This window comes from Tamandua tetradactyla, chromosome 4 (assembly GCF_023851605.1).
Source record: "Tamandua tetradactyla isolate mTamTet1 chromosome 4, mTamTet1.pri, whole genome shotgun sequence".
In the NCBI taxonomy this organism is placed as follows: Eukaryota; Metazoa; Chordata; class Mammalia; order Pilosa; family Myrmecophagidae; genus Tamandua; species Tamandua tetradactyla.
In genome coordinates this window covers 95,515,407-95,522,576 of record NC_135330.1, presented here as the reverse complement: position 1 = coordinate 95,522,576, position 7,170 = coordinate 95,515,407, and the positions used below count along the sequence as shown (strand labels likewise).

The 7,170-nt window shown below is 47.0% G+C and overlaps 1 long non-coding RNA gene across 1 annotated transcript; it reads right to left on the bottom strand.

The window, feature by feature from the left end:
• Positions 1 to 3,722: 3,722 nt before the first annotated feature.
• On the bottom strand, positions 3,723 to 7,093 carry LOC143679196 (uncharacterized). The gene is made up of 3 exons (XR_013173582.1): positions 6,983 to 7,093; positions 6,050 to 6,087; positions 3,723 to 3,797 (listed from the first exon to the last, which is right to left on the bottom strand). It is a non-coding gene; the product is annotated as an uncharacterized LOC143679196 (long non-coding RNA).
• Positions 7,094 to 7,170: the final 77 nt, after the last annotated feature.

Here is a 7,170-nt window from a genome sequence, read left to right as displayed (position 1 = left end):
AGCTCCAGCCCGACCCACCCAGGGCCTCACCTCTGCCCTGAGGGCACAGGGACTACCCTGACAGTGCGACCCCATATAGGGGCTCAGGCCGGTCCCCCCTGGCCGGGGAGGGGAAGGGGCGGCACGTGCCAGCAGAAAAGGCCCGGCACAGGGTCCGGTGCATGGTGGCAGCTGTGGGCAGCTCTCCCCACTTCCAGCCATGATGGCCCCCGGCCATGTGTGGCCACAGGGTGTGGGGACCCGATGACCCATGTAGGTGGGCAGGAGACCCAAGCTGCAGGCGCCACAGCCCCCCAAGGTGCCCATGCCAGAGGGGCAAGACGGGCAGTGGCCACCCTAGGGGGCAGACGGGGCAGGGCATGGGGGGGTGTCTCAGCCTTCAGAGGCTCCGGGGAGGAGCGTGCGGGGGAGCAAGGGGCACCCAGGGCGCTTTGGGGTAGCAACAGCCTCGGGAATATGGGCTCCTCCTCCTCCTTCTCCTCCCTTCCCCTCCCCCTCCTCCTCCCCCTTACTCCCCACACCCTCCCTTCCCCCCACCCACGTGGAGACTTGTTACGGTGCTTCTGCCAGGACAGGGCTGCCATGGTGTTCACTCCAAAGGGGAGGAGGCACCAAGCCCACCTTCCCCATGCCAGTGCACCCATGCGTGGGCCTGCTGTCCTTGGGTGCGCATGCCCTCCCCCCCAGCTGCACCCCTCAACGTGGAGCTCTGTGGACAAGCATCTGTGTGGTGCGGTGGTGCGGGGGGCAGGCCCAGTCCCTGCCCATGCTCACACGGTGATGAGGCCCCTCCTGCTGCCTGGCCTGGACTCGCCCCTGTGAGGTGCTCTGTCTGGAAGCTGCAAGTGCACAGGTGGAGCTGGGACCTGAGTGTGCTGCTTACCCGCCCCGGCAACCCATGTCCTAGTGGAACAGGCCTATCCTGGAGGAAGGCACAGCCACATCCAGCTGTGCCCAGGCCAGGGGCTCAAGCCCGACCAGCACCAGCGGCTGGAAGGAGGACGGCAATGATTTTAAGCCACTGAGCTTTGGGAGCTTATAGGGAGCATGATGACAGGACAGGATGGCTGACAACATTTTAGAATGAGGAAATGCCAAAAAAGACTAAATATCTAATGGCCCAAAAATGGTTTTCAAATCTTGATCTTTGTAATAATGTGTGACATTGGGGAGAAAAGCTTCATACAACCCTCCCAGGTGATCACAGACCCGTGTTCAGTGGCACCTCCCTTCTTCCTTTCCTTCCTTGGCAGCTTCATCCCTCACAGGCCTCCGCCGTCCACTTGGGGGGTTATAATTTCTGCACATTGCTCTCAAAAGACTGATACCTTTCACTCTGGTAGCTTAAAAAAGGTCTAGGGGTGACACTCATGGGCATGACTTATGAGTTCATCCATGAGCTAAAAATTCTTTGACTTGGAGATTTTTGGCAAAGTTGTGGGAGAACCTCTTAAATATGAGAAGGGGGCAGGGAAGGCTTGGAGAAGGAGGCATCAGCCACCCCAGAGAGGTCAGGGAAGGGGCTCTGCTTTAGGTTTGCAACCTTCATCCTTTCCAATAAGAACCATCTGCTCCCGGCCAGGCCAGGTGGCCCCTGCCACCTTCACGGAGCACCCCCCCCCCCGCCCACCTGCCTCCCTGCAAGCTGCCCCAGCACATTGGCTTCCTGGAAGCTCCCCACCTGTGTCAGGACCCCGCTCAGACACCACCTCCTCTAGGAGTGCTTCCTGCTGGCTCTCTTTCTCGAAACACCCTTTCCAGGCTTGTTTCTGCTGCACAACTGACAGGACTAGATTTGAGTTTTGCAGAGCTCCCTCTTTTCTGAGTAGGGAAGAACCTGGCTTGGGGGAGGGGGTTGTGGGGTGGGAGGAGAATCCTGGAGGAGGCATGGCCAGTTAACGGACCTCTGTAATCCATCCAGGTGGACCACGAGTGGCCAAAGGATGAGACACTGGCTGCGGAGCGTAGGGACTGGAAAGGGATGGGCGAGGCATGCTCAGGCTATAGTGCATTAGCCTTCATCAGAAGAAGGATCTTTCTGGCCTCTGAATCCCCCCTGGCATCTGGCAGTGTGCCAAGCATTCAGTAGTGAGTGAAGGTTCTTCCACATAATGGAACTTGTAAACCCTGCTGTAGCACGTCCTATTTGCTCACTCGTGTAAGTGTCTCCAGGAGATACAGACTATGGTCCCCCTGCTTCACAGAGGAGAAAAGTGAAGCACAAAAGTCAAGGAAATGGTCCAAATTTATACAGCCCACACATGGCAGAGCCTCGCCTCAGCCTTTCTGATGGTAGAGACCCTTAAAATTAAGTAATTATAAAACTTTGCATCTATCTGGAAAGAAAAGACCAAGTACAGTTTTGATAGCATATTGTATTTTAATCTAAGAAAAATGATTAAATTCAGAGTTTAGAAGTATGATTATCAAATAAGCTTGGGATCATAGCAATTTCTCAAACAAGGAGGACACATACTTGAGCTTTCTTTGTAGCCCCGAATATTCCACTTTCACTTCTGCAGTGTAAATAGGTGGTAAGCCTGGCAGAGCATCTTCCTGCGTACACAACTTCACCTGGTGCACCAGGGGGGTCAGAGGCCATGAGCATTTCCCCCTGGCAAGCTGAGCTGAGGTGACCCCAGCCTCAGTGCCAGCAGCTCCCCCATCCCCCAAGTGTCTTCCCCACTGGTGGCCCTTCCCCATCTCCATCCCAGGGTGAAAGTGGGCGGCTCACCAGCCCCTCTGCTCAGAAGCACCACTCAGATGAACTGCCCACCCACAAGGTCTTATGCCCTCAAGGCATTCAGAAAAGAAGGGAGGGGGCAGGGGGCCAGCAGGAGCCCCTCATGAGCTGCCCCCCCCCACTGACCCACAGCCCCCCATGGTGCCCGCTGCTAGGGCCACTGATCATCTGCCCAGGTGGTGACCATGCCTCCCAGGGGCCCAGGTGGGCTAGGTAAGGCCCAGGTCTGCAGGGAAAACAGGGCAGACAGACTGCTTAGCTGACTAGGTGGCACAGAGTTAGATTTATTTCCTTTGCATGAGGGGCCCATGAAGGCTGCCTCCAGACAGCAGGGACAGTTCTCTCCTAGGGGCTGCAGGGTGAATCTGAGCCAAAGGCAAAATTCAGACAACAGCCTGAGATGGAAAGGCAGGCACAGCAAGCCTGTTTAGAAAAACACATTTTCTGCCAGAGCACACCTGCAGTTAATGGATTTCTTTAGTGGTTGCAAACTCATTGAATGGGCAGGACCTCCAGAAAGCAAAACATACAAACTACCATAAAATCCAAAGAAATAAACCCATTCACTTATTAACTGCCAAATGGAGTCAGCAGTAAATTACAAACTTGCCATGGAAACTTAGAGCTTCCAAAATGACTCAACAATGCTGCAAGTACAGCAGATCTTAAAGAAAGCAAAGTGTTGGCGTGGCTACAAGGGATAGTATTGGGAACAAAGTACCTTACACTAAGGTCTCCACTATGTTAAAATTCATAGGACAAAGTCATTGAATTTAAATGTAACTCCACCAAGCACAGATTTCAAAGGTCAAAAAAGGCACGTACATTGTATGTGATTAATCTTTTTGAAATCAGCCATTCCATTTTCACAGATTAAAGCAGTCTGTTTAAATATCACATTTCTACAAAATGAATTTACATTTAAAGTACAAAGCACAAATACCATGTGTGGTTTTTTTGTTTTGTTTTTGTTTTAATGGTTTTTTGGTGAGGGAGCCCCCTACATGCCTAGGGGCTGCTTCATGTGAGTATGCAGTCACCCTTGTTTCCTTGGCTGCAAAGAGAAAAAAATCCAGATTAAGTTTACATCACTCATCTGTAAAGACTAAGGCTTGCCTTCTAGGAATCAAATAAAGTTACACAGGTAGCAATAAAGGAAAGGCTATATTTTAAGATAGATATGACAAGAAAGAGGGCTGGATTGATTATTTTAGTTGTCAGGATTAATGATAAATAGGGAAAACATTCTGGACATAATATTCTTTTTCCTCTAAATCATCAGAAATATGAGAAAACAAAATCAGTTGGGAAAATGAGCATTTAATCCAAATGTTTTAAGTTGACCAGTGACTATAAGTGTTCTATGGAATCTCCTGTCAACTTAGATTTATTATACAGAATGATTTTTTAAATACAGAATGATTTTTACAATCTAACTTACACTTAAAATTTGATAAAGGCATAGAAGATTTGATAAAATTTTCTTTTCATTATTTCCATTCATTATTTTCTCTCTCTAAGAAATATGATTTTAAAAGGTTAATTATTATATTATTGCCATTAGAATGCAGCACACTGACTTTCAATTGAAAATAATTTAGAATGAAAAGTAAAAGCCTAATACCATCCAATAGATTAACTTTTCTAAGAACACCAGATCCTACAAATATAACATGCCTGTTTTATTATTAAAATAATTAAATGTTAATCATGAGGTTTTTCCTCCTGAGAAAGGTATAACTTGGTGGTAAGAAAAAGAGAGAAAAATATATCTACTACATTAATCTACTGAGAACTTTTGTTTTAATTAAAATGGATAGAGATAATTCCTCAAAATATTTTCTTAGTTAATACAGGTGGTCAAAACTGTTGAAGCAGAAGATAGGGCTAACACTGCAGCCTGAGACAACAACAGGTAGCGCAGCTCTGCTTACTTCTGAACTGTGATGGAAATGGGGAAGCAGCCTGGAGAAGACCCAAGAAGGGCAGCTCACTTTCTGATTAAATATGAACTGGAATCACGTTTTTTCTTCATTCATCCTTCTATCATCCTTTAGTTTAACATCAGTTATTCACATAGTGAAAGATTTTGGTGATTGGGGCTATTTTATTCTTTAAATAAATAAATATGCTCTTCCATTATCATGCCATGTGCCTGCACAGATGGCTTACACATTAGGATTTAATGCCAGGATCATATTTTACAGTAAAACCATTCACATAATGGCATGAAAGTCAGCCTAGCCATCCAGGCACTGTTTAAAAAAAACAAAGAAACTTGTTTCATTTCTTCGAAAACTGGAAGCTTGCATTTTGAATTGAGTTTATTCAAGATTGAGTGTAACACACATTTGCCAATAATTGCCATTATCTAATTAAAACAACCTTTTGAAAGTCTTTGGAGCTCAGCTAGGGTAGCTGTTTTCAGGCCAGCCTGTTTTAAAGTGCACGTTATTTGGGGTGGGATTAAAGTGAAAACCATAAACATTTGTTAAGCAAAGAACAACCTATCACACATCTCTCCTAATGAAATGGTTTAAACTACATCCAATGTGCATGTTGGTGGTCTCCACTTCTGACCCACAATAGATATGGAGACCTGCTGAAGGAGGCATCCACCTAATGTCAGAGGGAAGATGAGGCAAATGATGAACTGAGTACGAAGCAGGGTTCTGTCCTGGCTTTATGGGAGGGGGAAATGAACCTCTTCATGTTTATCTTCTGGCAAAGAGCCCAACTTATGGCATAGGACAAGGGAAGAGCTACAACAGCTGTTCCCTTTAATTATGTACACAGAAATAACAGTTTAGAAGCAAAAATATACGTTTATAAACACACAGGAGGAAACTGAAAACTCCCATTTGGAACCTAATGTTTGTTTTATTAGGATACCTAGATGAAAAGGGAATATTTAAATGTCAATCCAGGGTAACTCCTGTTCCAGCAACCTCCTTAACAAATTGTGCAAAATCATTTGCAAGCCACCCAAAATTGTTAAAAACAAACAATTGTATCAAAAAAAGAGCTCAGGAAGTTTTCTAGAAGTAATAAGATAGTTGAAATTTCTAACAGTACAGAAAAAATGAAGGCAAACTTTTTAGGTTCCTGAAAAATCAGTGAGGTGATGATTTTAGATAGACTCTGGCCAGGCTATTTTAGGCACCACAGTGGCAGATGAAATAGAACCTGCCTTTCTGGATTATTTCCTTTCCTGAAAAGTGCTGTGCATTCTAAATTGACATATCCTGAATTCTCATTATCTGTAATCAAACAGCAAATTATTAAGGTTAAAATAGATATACTCACCTTCCAATTAGAAGTGCTTTCAGCATTACCTCTAGGAGCTGGCAGGGAGAAAGGGGGAGAGAGAAAGATAGAGAGAGAGAGAGATTATTAAAAACCAGACACTTTCCATTTAGTGACAGGCTCAATGCAATTTCATAAAGGTGTCAATATCACTTCAAGAAGATGTCCTCAAGTACCCAACTGCTGGCCTGAGAAACTCTGTGTTCCGTCAGCTGGACAAGGAGCAGTGCTGGTAACAGCCACCAAAGAGGTCTCTACAATACAGAGGAGTGCCCACTGGGCCCCTTCTAAAGTGGCACCCACCGGCCATGGAACATGTTCCTAAATTTTCACCCACTGGCCATGGGGCAACTTCTCTAAGTTATGTCCATGGGCCAGGGCATGCATTCCTGAAGTTTGCCCACTGGTCAGGAGCGCTCCTGTACATGCCTCTCAAACTTTCCCAGGGGAGCCTGGATTCCATCTCCAGGAGTCTGGGAATGGAGCCTGATGCAATGCCACCAACAGGAGTTATTTGAACCTCTGGGTTTTCTATCAAGACCATGGACTATTAACATGTTTTGCTCCATAGGATTTTTCAGATCTTCAGTAAAATTGCTGCCTGAAGGAGATGCACCATGACTTCTCCAGTCACACCTGATGCAGCAGTGGCTGTTAGAGGCCCAGCAATGGAGGAACTTGCTGTCATCATCCTCTGCCTTCCTCCTCCCACCTGGGGCATTCACTTATCTCTGCTGAAACTGCTGTCACTGAGGACTCCAGCATGCTGCCATGCCCCTCAGCTGGCCACCACTTCTCAGGACCTTCCAACTCCACAGATGAATGCAGTCCCTCCCCTTTCCCTGTAGGACACCGTGATACCCCCTGGCTCCCCACCTGCCACTCACAGCCCCCTCTCAGTCTCCCTGAGCCCTTGCCCTGCTGACCACTCACCAGCATGCTCCGGTGAGTGCACTCCTCTTCTCTTCTCTGTTCTGTTGCTGAGCTCCTTTAGCCTCGCAGCATCCTCTTCCTAGCTCCAGGCTCACGGTCCAATTGCATGGATTCCACTGGATTTGAACCAACATCTCAAATGAAACAGGATGTGATCAAACACATTCTCTTCTCCCCCAGCCCCCTTT